Source organism: Lolium rigidum, chromosome 5, assembly GCF_022539505.1.
Source record: "Lolium rigidum isolate FL_2022 chromosome 5, APGP_CSIRO_Lrig_0.1, whole genome shotgun sequence".
Classification (NCBI taxonomy): Eukaryota; Viridiplantae; Streptophyta; class Magnoliopsida; order Poales; family Poaceae; genus Lolium; species Lolium rigidum.
Genome location: NC_061512.1, coordinates 246,160,799 through 246,175,029, shown reverse-complemented (window position 1 = coordinate 246,175,029; position 14,231 = coordinate 246,160,799).

Here is a 14,231-nt window from a genome sequence, read left to right as displayed (position 1 = left end):
CAAGCAAATAATTTGACAAATTTTAAAATAAATCAAATAGAAACTAGTTGGTGTTCCCTCGAAGCCTCCATATGTGCTCCACCAGCCGGTGGATTGACGAGAGGTGGTGCCGGCGACGCGAGAGCTATGAGAGGGAGGGGGATTTACGACGAGAGAGTGGTGGGGTTCGCGTGTTCTCTCGCCGATAGAGCGGGCCCGTCCATGCTTTTCTCTTGTTCGGAGTCCCCGAGCGCACCCCAAGAGACCGGAGATGACCTGAGCTCTCGGATGGATTAAGAACCTATTCCGGAGGAAAACGAGAAACTAGGGGTGCGATTGAATTCAATAACTCATCCGGATGGAAAAAAAACGGCTGTAAGAGCATCTCCAGCCGCGTCCCCCAAAGCGTCCCCAAAAACGCGCCGGATTGAGTGTTTGGGGGACGTGTTTCGTTCGTGCCGCGTTTGGGGGACGTCGCTCCCCAGTCGCGTCCCCCAAACAAAATTTCGGAAAATTTAAACTTAACGAGATTCGATTAAGATTCGTCCAAACTTACATAGATTCGAATGAAATTTGACTAAATTTAAACTAAACCTAATCTAGAACCACTTGCGGCGGCCGGAGGCGTCTGTTGCGGTCAGAAACCCACTGGCGAGCAGCGACGGGTGATGTCTACGGGAGCTTCTATTCTTGTAGACAGTGTTGGGCCTCCAAGAGCAGAGGTTTGTAGAACAGCAGCAAGTTTCCCTTAAGTGGATCACCCAAGGTTTATCGATCTCAGGGAGGAAGAGGTCAAAGATATCCCTCTCATGCAACCCCGCAACCACAAAGCAAGAAGTCTCTTGTGTCCCCAACACACCTAATAGGTGCACTAGTTCGGCGAAGAGATAGTGAAATACGAGGTGGTATGAATAAGTAGTAGCAACGGCACCGGAAAAGTGCTTTGCCCAGGACGAGTAAACAAGCGAGTAGTAACGCAGCGGTAGTAACGCAGCAGTAGTAACGCGAGTAAAACAGATAAACAAGCAGCGATAGCGATATTTAGGAACAAGGCCTAGGGAATAGACTTTCACTAGTGGACACTCTCAACTTTGATCACATAACGAGAATAGATAAATGCATACTCTACACTCTTGTTGGATGATGAACACATTGCGTAGGATTACACGAACCCTCAATGCCGGAGTTAACAAGCTCCACAATTCAATGTTCATATTTAAATAACCTTAGAGTGCAAGAAAGATCGACACGACTAAACCAAGTACTAACATAGCATGCACACCTGTCACCTTCACGCCACGTAGGAGGAATAGATCATATCAATACAATCATAATGATAATTAACTCCACAATCTACAAGAGATCATGATCATAGCATATGCCAAGTACTAACACGGATGCACACACTGTCACCATTACACCGTGCAGGAGGAATAAACTACTTTAATAACATCACTAGAGTAGCACATAGATAAATTGTGATACAAAACACATTGCAATCATAAAGAGATATAAATAAGCACTTCACTACGCCATTCATAACGGTGAGTAAGTATTCCGTGAAATATAGCCTAAGAGACCCACACGGTGCACACACTCGTCACCTTTACACACGTGGGACAAGGAGTCTCCGGAGATCACATAAGTAAAACTCTCTTGACTAGCATAGTGACATCTAGATTACAAGCATCATCATATGAATCTCAATCATGTAAGGCAGCTCATGAGATTATTGTATTGAAGTACATAGGAGAGAGATGAACCACATAGCTACCGGTACGGCCCGAGCCTCGATGGAGAACTACTCCCTCCTCATGGGAGCAAGCAGCGGTGATGAAGGTGGCGGTGGAGATGGCAGCGGTGTCGATGGAGAAGCCTTCCGGGGGCACTTCCCCGCTCCGGCAGGGTGCCGGAACAGAGACTCCTGTCCCCCAGATCTTGGCTTCGCGATGGCGGCAGCTCTGGAAGGTTTTCCGTATCGTGGTTTTTCGCCTCAGGGTTTTCGCGACGGAGGCTTTAAATAGGCGGAAGGGCAGCCTCGGAGGGGGTCTGGGGCCACCACACCATAGGGCGGCGCGGCCCCCCCTCTGGCCGCGCCAGGGTGTGGTGTGGGGCCCCCAGGGGCTTCCTCCGGCGGCTCTCGGGTGTTCGGATGGTTCCGGGGAAAATAGGAACCCGGGTCTTGATTTCGTCCAATTCCGAGAATATTTCGTTACTAGGATTTACGAAACCAAAAACAGCAGAAAACAGGGAACTGGCACTTCGGCATCTTGTTAATAGGTTAGTTCCAGAAAATGCATGAATATGACATAAAGTGTGCATAAAACATGTAGATATCATCAATAATATGGCATGGAACATAAGAAATTATCGATACGTCGGAGACGTATCAACATCCCCAAGCTTAGTTCTGCTCGTCCCGAGTAGGTAAAACGATAACAAAGATAATTTCTGAAGTGACATGCCACCATAACCTTGATCATACTATTTGTAAACATATGTAATGAATGCAGCGATCAAAACAATGGTAATGACATGAGTAAACAAGTGAATCATAAAGCAAAGACTTTTCATGAATAGTACTTCAAGACAAGCATCAATAAGTCTTGCATAAGAGTTAACTCATAAAGCAATAAATCAAAGTAAAGGTATTGAAGCAACACAAAGGAAGATTAAGTTTCAGCGGTTGCTTTCAACTTATAACATGTATATCTCATAGATAATTGTCAACATAGAGTAATATAACAAGTGCAATATGCAAATATGTAGGAATCAATGCACAGTTCACACAAGTGTTTGCTTCTTGAGGTGGAGAGAGATAGGTGAACTGACTCAACATAAAAGTAAAAGAAAGGTCCCTCAAAGAGGAAAGCATCGATTGCTATATTTGTGCTAGAGCTTTGGTTTTGAAAACATAAAGAGAGCATAAAAGTAAAATTTTGAGAGGTGTTTGTTGTTGTCAACGAATGGTAGTGGGCACTCTAACTACCTCATCAACCGGACTTTCAAGAGCGGCTCCCATGAAGGACGTTATCTCTACCGGCAAGGTAGATCATCCCTCTTTCTCTTTTGTTTACACATGTACTTTAGTTTAGTTTTTCTTTATTTATGGATGACACTCCTCCCAACCTTTTGCTTACACAAGCCATGGCTAACCGAATCCTCGGGTGCCTTCCAACAATCACATACCATGAAGGAGTGTCTATTTGCAAAATTAAGTTGCTTACCGATGAATCGAAGCAAAACATGTGAAGAGAATTATTAATGCAAGTTAATTAATTGGGGCTGGGAACCCCATTGCCAGCTCTTTTTGCAAAATTATCGGATAAGCGGATGAAGCCACTAGTCCATTGTGAAAGTCTGTCAAAAGTAAATGACAAGATCGAAAGATAAAACACCACATACTTCCTCATGAGCTATAAAACATTGACACAAATCAGAGGTGATAAATTTTGAATTATTTAAAGGTAGCACTCAAGAAATTTACTTTGGAATGGCGGAGAAATACCATGTAGTAGGTAGGTATGGTGGACACAAATGGCATAGTGGTTGGCTCAAGGATTTTGGATGCATGAGAAGTAATCCCTCTCGATACAAGGTTTAGGCTAGCAAGGTTATTTGAAACAAAACACAAGGATGAACCGGTGCAGCAAAACTCACATAAAAGACATATTGTAAACATTATAAGACTCTACACCGTCTTCCTTGTTGTTCAAACTCAATACTAGAAATTATCTAGACTTTAGAGAGACCAATTATGCAAACCAAATTTAGCAAGCTCTAGATGTTTCTTCATTAATGGGTGCAAAGTATATGATGCAAGAGCTTAAACATGAGCACAACAATTGCCAAGTATCAAATTATTCAAGACATTCTACCAATTACTACATGTAGCATTTTCCGTTTCCAACCATATAAAAATTAACGAAGCGGTTTCAACCTTCGCCATGAACACTAAAAGATAAAGCGAAGAACACATGTGTTCATATGAACCAGCGGAGCGTGTCTCTCTCCCACACAAGCATTTATTCAAACAAAAACAGAAACAAGAAACATACAGACGCTCCAAGTAAAGTACATAAGATGTGACCGAATAAAAATATAGTTTCAAGAGAAGAAACTCGATAATTTGTCGATGAAGAAGGGGATGCCTTGGGCATCCCCAAGCTTAGATGCTTGAGTCTTCTTGAAATATGCAGGGGTGAACCACCGGGGCATCCCCAAGCTTAGAGCTTTCACTCTTCTTGATCATAGTATATCATCCTCCTCTCTTGATCCTTGAAAACTTCCTCCACACCAAACTTGAAACAACTCATCAGAGGGTTAGTGCACAATAAAAATTAACATGTTCAGAGGTGACACAATCATTCTTAACACTTATAGACATTGCATAAAGCTACTGGACATTAATGGATCAAAGAAATTCATCCAACATAGCAAAAGAGGCAATGCGAAATAAAAGGCAGAATCTGTCAAAACAGAACGGTCCGTAAAGATGGATTTTATTAGGGCACCAGACTTGCTCAAATGAAAATGCCCAAATTGAATGAAAGTTGCGTACATGTCCGAGGATCACTCACGTAAATTGGCTTAATTTTCCGAGTTACCTACGAGAGAATTAGACCCAGATTCGTGACAGCAAAGAAATCCGGAACTTCGCGATAATCCAAATCTAGTATCAACCTTTCTATCAACGATTTTACTTGGCACAACAAAACACAAAACTAAGATAAGGAGAGGTTGCTACAGTAGTAAACAACTTCCAAGACACAAATATAAAACAAAGTACTGTAGCAAAATAACACATGGGTTATCTCCCAAGAAGTTCTTTCTTTATAGCCGTTAAGATGGGCTCAGCAGTTTTAATGATGCACTCGCAAGAAATAGTATTTGAAGCAAAAGAGAGCATCAAGAGGCAAATTCAAAACACATTTAAGTCTAACATGCTTCCTATGCATAGGAATCTTGTAAATAAACAAGTTCATGAAGAGCAAAGTGACAAGCATAGGAAGATAAAACAAGTGTAGCTTCAAAAATTTCAGCACACAGAGAGGCATTTTAGTAACATGAAAATTTCTACAACCATATTTTCCTCTCTCATAATAACTTTCAGTAGCAACATGAGCAAACTCAACAATATAACTATCACATAAAGCATTCTTATCATGAATCTCATGCATAAAATTATTACTCTCCACATAAGCATAATCAATTTTATTAGTTGTAGTGGGAGCAAATTCAACAAAGTAGCTATCATTATTATTCTCATCAAGTGTAGGAGGCATAGTATAATCACAATAAAATTTACTCTCCATAGTAGGTTGTACCAAAAGACCACTATTATAATCATCATAAATAGGAGGCAAAGTGTCATCAAAGAAAATTTTCTCCTCAATGCTTGGGGGACTAAAAAGATCATGAAAACCAGCTTCCCCAAGCTTAGAACTTTCTATATCATTATCAACAATGGTGTTCGAAGCGTTCATACTAATATTACTACCAGCATGCAAATAAGATTTCATAGGGTTTTTAATTTTCGCATCAAACCATCCATGTCTTAAATCAGGAAATAAAATAAGAAGCTCATTGTTGTCCATTATGCCAAACTAGTGTAAACAAGAAACAAAAAGATGCAATTGCAGGATCTAAAGGAAATAGCTTCGAGCACAAACACAATGGCGCCAGAAGAGTACTGTTACCTGGAACCGGAGTATGAGTGCCTTTTTACCTTTCCTCCCCGGCAACGGCGCCGGAAAAGTGCTTGATGTCTACGGGAGCTTCTATTCTTGTAGACAGTGTTGGGCCTCCAAGAGCGAGAGGTTTGTAGAACAGCAGACAAGTTTCCCTTAAGTGGATCACCCAAGGTTTATCGATCTCGGGGAGGAAGAGGTCAAAGATATCCCTCTCATGCAACCACCGCAACCACAAAGCAAGAAGTCTCTTGTGTCCCCAACACACCTAATAGGTGCACTAGTTCGGCGAAGAGATAGTGAAATACGGGTGGTATGAATAAGTAGTAGCAACGGCACCGGAAAAGTGCTTTGCCCGGAGACGAGTAAACAAGCGGTAGTAACGCAGCAGTAGTAACGCAGCGAGTAGTAACGCGATAGAAACGAGTAAACAAGCAGCGATAGCGATATTTAGGAACAAGGCCTAGGGAATAGACTTTCACTAGTGGACACTCTCAACTTTGATCACATAACAGAATAGATAAATGCATACTCTACACTCTTGTTGGATGATGAACACATTGCGTAGGATTACACGAACCCTCAATGCCGGAGTTAACAAGCTCCACAATTCAATGTTCATATTTAAATAACCTTAGAGTGCAAGAAAGATCGACACGACTAAACCAAGTACTAACATAGCATGCACTACTCTGTCACCTTCACGCCACGTAGGAGGAATAGATCATATCAATACAATCATAATGATAATTAACTCCACAATCTACAAGAGATCATGATCATAGCATATGCCAAGTACTAACACGGATGCACACACTTGTCACCATTACACCGTGCGGGAGGAATAAACTACTTTAATAACATCACTAGAGTAGCACATAGATAAATTGTGATACAAAACACATTGCAATCATAAAGAGATATAAATAAGCACTTCACTACGCCATTCATAACGGTGAGTAAGTATTCTGTGAAATATAGCCTAAGAGACCCACACGGTGCACACACTGTCACCTTTACACACGTGGGACAAGGAGTCTCCGGAGATCACATAAGTAAAACTCTCTTGACTAGCATAGTGACATCTAGATTACAAGCATCATCATATGAATCTCAATCATGTAAGGCAGCTCATGAGATTATTGTATTGAAGTACATAGGAGAGAGATGAACCACATAGCTACCGGTACAGCCCCGAGCCTCGATGGAGAACTACTCCCTCCTCATGGGAGCGAGCATCGGTGATGAAGATGGCGGTGGAGATGGCAGCGGTGTCGATGGAGAAGCCTTCCGGGGCACTTCCCCGCTCCGGCAGGGTGCCTGGAACGGAGACTCCTGTCCCCGGATCTTGGCTTCGCGATGGCGGCGGCTCTGGAAGGTTTTCCGTATCGTGGTTTTTCGCCTCAGGGGTTTCGCGACGGAGGCTTTAAGTAGGCGGAAGGGCAGAGTCGGAGGGGGCCTGGGGCCACCACACCATAGGGCGGCGCGGCCCCCTCCGGCCGCGCCGGGTGTGGTGTGGGGCCCCCGGGGCTTCCCTACGGCGGCTCTCGGGTGTTCTGGATGGTTCCGGGGAAAATAGGAACCTGGGTCTTGATTTCGTCCAATTCCGAGAATATTTCGTTACTAGGATTTCGAAACCAAAAACAGCAGAAAACGGAAGCGGCACTTCGGCATCTTGTTAATAGGTTAGTTCCAGAAAATGCATGAATATGACATAAAGTGTGCATAAAACATGTAGATATCATCAATAATATGGCATGGAACATAAGAAATTATCGATACGTCGGAGACGTATCAACGGGCAACACGGTAGAGCCGGGAGGCTCCAGGACTGCGGCTGGCCCTGGTCCCTCGAGCGACGGCCCGCAAAGACTCGGCACGCACGTCCGATGCTGGTGCAAGGGCGTGCCACCTGACCTATACCTGGTCAGGAAGGTGATGGATTTGCCTCGCTTAGTTTCCTGCATGGCATACACGTAAACATTAAATACGAGCCTCGATCGGCTCTCGAGGTTGTCTCGTGAATCGGCTCAAAGAGCCAATCCACCCATGATTCGTACGAGGTGTACGATCGCATGGTGGTCCTGCTTGATCAATGTAAAGCTAAAACGACCTACTACGATTTAGGGTTTTCACCACATAATCGGAACATCCTACGCGTGATTGAGCACGGCGGCCACGCACGGTGATCATAAACCGACCCTAGACAAGGCCTAAAAACCAACATGAAGTTGATCCCCGGAACATCTTGTCTAGGGCTAGCAAACTACACCCTACGTGCCACTTTGGATCCTTCAACCCATTTGTAAGGCCTAACTATGCAGATATTAAACTAATCCTTGAAGAACAAGGAGCAATCATAACGGATCGGATCTACTAAATAATGATCAAGCGGGGTGCCGCCCTTACACCTAAGATAGGTGCAAGGGCGGCTAGACGTCTAAGGGTTGCACGGACGAAAGCATATGATACGATGAAGCAATGCTAACCCTAACACGTCTATGATAACTACGTTGCTCGCCATCAACAAGGCTTCAGCATGAGCAACGCATGAACAACGAATAAACGTGTACTGCCTAGATCGCAAGGCAGCATGATGCTTACCCGGAAGAAAACCCTCGAGACAAGGAAGTTGGCGATGCGCCTAGATTGGTTTGTGGTGAACGTGATTGTTGTTTATTTCATAAACCCTAGATACATATTTATAGTCCGTAGACTTTCTAACGTGGGAATAATCCCAACCGTGCACGAGCCAAATTCTATCTAGCCGACACGTATCCTACTATATTTACGGATACACGGGCAAACTAGCCCAAACTTTGCATATAAGGCCGATTCATGTATTTCTTCTATGTATATTCTCCAAGCCCATCTCAATCGCGGCCCACCTGCGATCCGGTCAAATTCTGGTGATAACACATGCCCCCTGGTTTTGGAAATGACAATTCCAAAATCACTCTACTTTTTCTTCGTCGGGTCATGTCGTGGCGTCTTGCCTCCTTGATTTCATCACCAATCTAAAAAAACCCCTCTTATTAATGAAGGAGTGCTTCCATTTAGTTTTGCCGATAGTCGAAGTCAAACACTCCCCGAAAGAGCCGATGGCATCACATCAGCCTCTACGATAAAACAAGAGTAAGGCCAACCTAATTGCTCCTCCAAACAGTAACTTGCGACTTATCCGAAAGAGCAAAACTCAAATCCCCAAATCGCCGCTTGAACAGATCCAACCCACGGCCATATGAACCTCAGATGTCAATCGCGCAGGTTCGCAACTGCAACGGACCCAAAGGCAATATCATCCAATGCCCACGCTATGGTCTCAGGCCTGAAGGTGATCCTTAGCCACTCCTTGTTGTTCGAACATAGCGCCTTGCTCTATCTTTTTGCATCAACAGAAACGTCCCTAACCGTGTAGATGATGACGGCTTCCCTTTCAAATTCCTTTCAGCAGCCCTGGTGGTCTTCTTCTGCAACAACTCACCGCTTTTGAAGCAGGTTATGATGCAGGGTCAGCCGATGACACTCCAATCGGCTTCCAAAAACAGAGTGTCTATCAAATCAGCTGCCCCCCGAGCCTCAGTTAAGGCAAGAATAGCGGCGAGGACACACAGTTCAGTCAAAGGGCCTCGAACTCAGGCAATTCTGAGACAGCCACCATGCAAAGCCAGCCAGACTTGCCACCGTCGAAAGCCGATATTGCAGACGAAACACCAACGGCTTAATGAACAAAAGGCTGTCTTGTACGCCAAGCTGACACCTCTGACAGTACTGCTGAACTGGCGACCTTGCGCAAAGGGTTGGAAGCCCTCGAAGAGAAGGTTCGGGCAACAAAATCGGCTCATTGAAGCTGAGGTAGCTCTCATTGTTCACTCCCTCGAGGAAGCAGAAGGCCTCGAAGCTGAACTGAAGACCGACTTGGTCGAAATCCGCGTCTGGGACACGCAGCTGGTAGATCCTGTGTAATTTGTACTAGAGTCGATGGCTGTGCATCGGCTTTGTTTCTTAGTTCTAAAGTCGATGTCCGTGCATCGGCTGTACATCATGATAATTTTTTTTATCGGCCGATTTTTTATCGGCCTCAATATTTCACCGCACATGTATCGCACATGTTCATCCGATTAGGTGCCCCCGAGCCGAATCTGTCGGGTAGCTGCGGATATCGGCTCCGTGGTTAGCCAAGGCACTCGTATTTGAACGTCGGCTCCGTTAGGACCGGTGTTGACTTCTTCCAGCTCATCGGCCGACGTAAACCCGTTGCCCATTAGATCGACGTTGAACACAGGCAGAACGTATGGTGAGGATAATTTTGGCCGATTGCTGGAATCGGCCTCCATGTTGATTGAATCGCTAACTGAAGGTTTTGCAACGTTTGTCCGTAGATCTTTGGGGCCGATCACAAGGATCGGCCTCGCCACGTTCATCCATAGATTTGTTCTTGCTATACGGTCAGGCCGGTGGATAAGACCAGCCTAACCCCGTCCTTCGTGACGTCGATGCGCTCGCGGTCGTCCAAATTGATGCCCGAGAGTGGCTCTTGGCCTGTCGTCTCCCAAACGTTCATGCCGGCCGTTGAAATCTCGGCTGAGTCATCTGCGTGGACGACCTCTACTTCATCTCCATCCCACTGTATTAAGCATTGGTGCATCGTGGATGGAATGCAACGATTGGCGTGGATCCAATCTCTCCCTAGCGGAGACAGCATAGGTGCTCTTGCTATCGACAATAAAGAACGCCGTAGGGATGGTTTTCCTTCCTACGGTCGGATCCACGTTCGGAACACCTTGTGCGTCGGATGCTTGGTCGTTGAAATCGCTCGGTGTCACGTTGGTCTTGATCGGATCCGAGCTAGAGCATCCCAACCGACGTAGCATGGAGTATGGCATAATGTTGATCGCCGCTCCGGTGTCCACCAGCATCTTGTTGACAGGCTGCCCATTGATATAGCCTCGCAAGTACAGGGCCTTCAGGTGTCTGTAGCTTCTTTCTCGTGGCTTCTCAAAGATAACCGGCCGTGGGCCGTAGTCAAGTTGTGCCACAGGTGCTTCGTCTAATCCTGGAGCACTAAACTCCGTCGGAAGGATGAACACCATGTTTGTGCCAGCCGATATCTCATCATCGGCTTTCTTTTGTCTGGGGCGCCACTCTTTCCTTTGTGGCCGACCTTCTTCGTCCAGGGGTTCGCTGAATTTTCGCGGCCGGATCAGGCCGCGCCTTCCTTAACGTGTGCGGGTATAACCTTTCGGCTTCCTCCAAACCACGTAGTCGCTAAACCCTACGCTTTTGGGAACGAGCTGAGTCCATCGGGGCACCACCTTGGCCGGTGGTACTTATCTTCTTCTTCTTCATCATCGTCCTCTAGTTCCTCGAGATCTTCTACCGAGAGGACTCAGCGTGCTTGTTCGAGGCGGGAGAGGCCCTAGACGTTTGAACACGGACACGTTAGCTGCATCCTTCTTCTTCGTCTACATTACGGGCGGTTGCCGATTGTAGGCAATCGGCGCATTCCCGAATCCAGCGAGTGTACGAAGAAGGGACAGGTCCCAGTGCCTATCCACGTCGTCTTGCTCTCTCGACTTTTCCTTGGCGTGGCGCTCATATCTCTCCTCGTCGCGATCATGCCGACAATGTCTCCTGGCGTCCCTAGCCAGACGATCTCTTTCGTCCTCGTTGTTGTATCGTCGGCGTTGGTCGTATTGACTCACATATTTGTTGAGGAGGTGATCAGAGAGAGGTCGGCGATATCGCACATTCCTCACTTCTCCCTCCGTGATGTAGCGCTTGCCATCGTGCCGGAGCCGATCGCGTGGAACGGCTTCTCGTTTGTCGTTGTCATGAGAGCGGTTGCCCTCGTCTCTGTCCTTACCGAAGTGGTGCCCGGGTCCTACCATGTTGATGTTGAACGAGAATCCTGGTCGGCACCCTCCAGGGTAAGTGCACTCCACCATGTTAACGGCGGGGAAGGGGTGTGTGTCGACCTTCATGGCGTACTGGCTTAAAATTAGACGCCCTTGTTCTATCGCCATTTGGACCTGCTGCCGCCACACCCTGCAGTTGTTGGTGGCATGGGTGAACGTGTTATGCCACTTGCAGTATGGCTTTCCGTTCAGCCCCTGCGCCGTGGGGATCTTGTGGCCTTCGGGTACCTTTAGCTGCTTCTCCTTAAGTAAGAGGTCGAAAATTTGCTCAGCCTTGGTGACGTCGAAGTCAAACCCTCTTGGAGGACCTTGTGGCTTAACCCACTTGCGGGACACGGGGCTTGCCCCCGAGTCCATTCAGCCACTGCTACCTCTTGATCTCCCGCAGAGCCTTCATCTTCGTCTGCCTCAACCAGAACCACCGCACGCTTGAATTTATCCTGGTATACATCTGGGTGGCGCTGTTCATATAATGACAGCTTCTGCACCATGTGTGCCAGTGAAGGGTCGTCTGCTTGGGAGGCCACATCCTTGATCGGTGATTGATACGTTTCCGACGTATCGATAATTTCTTATGTTCCATGCCACATTATTGATGATATCTACATGTTTTATGCACACCTTATGTCATATTCGTGCATTTTCTGGAACTAACCTATTAACAAGATGCCGAAGAGCCGATTCTTTGTTTTCTGCTGTTTTTGGTTTCAGAAATCCTAGTAACGAAATATTCTCGGAATTGGACGAAATCAACGCCCGGGGTCCTATTTTGCCACGAAGCTTCCGGAAGACCGAAGAGGAGTCGAAGTGGGGCCACGAGGCGCCGCCACACTAGGGCGGCGCGGCCCGGGCCCCGGCCGCGCCGACCTATGGTGTGGGGCCCTCGTGTGGCCCCCGCGTTGCCCTTCCGCCTACTTAAAGCCTCCGTCGCGAAACCCCCGATGCCGAGAGCCACGATACGGAAAACCTTGCGAGACGCCGCCGCCGCCAATCCCATCTCGGGGGATTACGGAGATCTCCTCCGGCAGCACTGCCGGAGAGGGATTCATCTCCCGGAGGACTCTTCACCGCCATGGTCGCCTCCGGAGTGATGAGTGAGTAGTTCACCCCTGGACTATGGGTCCATAGCGGTAGCTAGATGGTTGTCTTCTCCTCATTGTGCTTCATTGTTGGATCTTGTGAGCTGCCTAACATGATCAAGATCATCTATCTGTAATTCTATATGTTGTGTTTGTCGGGATCCGATGGATAGAGAATACTATGTTATGTTAATTATCAAGTTATTACATATGTGTTGTTTATGATCTTGCATGCTCTCCGTTATTAGTAGAGGCTGCGGCCAAGTTTTTGCTCTTAACTCCAAGAGGGAGTATTTATGCTCGATAGTGGGTTCATGCCTCCATTAAATGCAGGACGGTGACGGAAAGTTCTAAGGTTGTGGATGTCTTTGTTGCCACTAGGGATAAAACATTGATGCTATGTCTAAGGATGTAGTTATTGATTACATTACGCACCATACTTAATGCAATTGTACTGTTGTTACCAACTTAATGCTGGAAGGGGTTCGGATGATAACCTGAAGGTGGACTTTTTAGGCATAGATGCATGTTGGATGGCGGTCTATGTACTTTGTCGTAATGCCCAATTAAATCTCACTATATTTATCATGACATGTATGTGCATTGTTATGCCCTCTCTATTTGTCAATTGCCCAACTGTAATTTGTTCACCCAACATGCTTTTATCTTATGGGAGAGACACCTCTAGTGAGCTTGTGGACCCCGGTCCATTCTTTTATCTTGAAATACAAATCTCTTGCTGCAATACTTGTTCTTTTCTTGTTTTCTTGCAAACAACCATCTTCCACACAATACGGTTAATCCTTTGTTACAGACAAGCCGGTGAGATTGACAACCTCACTTTGTTTCGTTGGGGCAAAGTACTTTGGTTGTGTTGTGCGGGTTCCACGTTGGCGCCGGAATCTGCGGTGTTGCGCCGCACTACATCCGCCGCCATCAACCTTCAACGTGCTTCTTGACTCCTCCTGGTTCGATTAAACCTTGGTTTCTTGCGAGGGAAACTTGCTGCTGTGCGTATCACACCTTCCTCTTGGGGTTCCCAACGGACGTGTCGAGCTACACGCATCAAGCAAATTTACGGCGCCGTTGCCGGGGAGATCAAGACACGCTGCAAGGGAGTCTCCACTTCCCAATCTCTTTACTTTGTTTTTGTCTTGCTTTATTTTATTTACTACTTTGTTTGCTGCATTATATCAAAACACAAAAAAATTAGTTGCTAGCTTTACTTTATTTACTATCTTGTTTGCTATATCAAAAATACAAAAAAAAATTTACTTGCATTTATTTTATCTAGTTTGCTTTATTTACTATTGCTAAAATGAGTAATCCTGAAGTTGAAGTTCGTTCATTTAAGCAACAAGGGGGAGAATGTTTAAAAGATGCTTGGTATAGATTTAGTGATGCCCATAATAGGTGCACTAAGAAACACTCCACCACTATCCTACTCAGAAATTTTTATGTTGGTATCTCTAGCTGGAATAGATATGTTCTTGATTGTCTCGCGGGAGGTAACTTCCTAGGCGCTCCCGCTTTAGAAGCTAGTTGCATTATTGAGAGTTTATTTG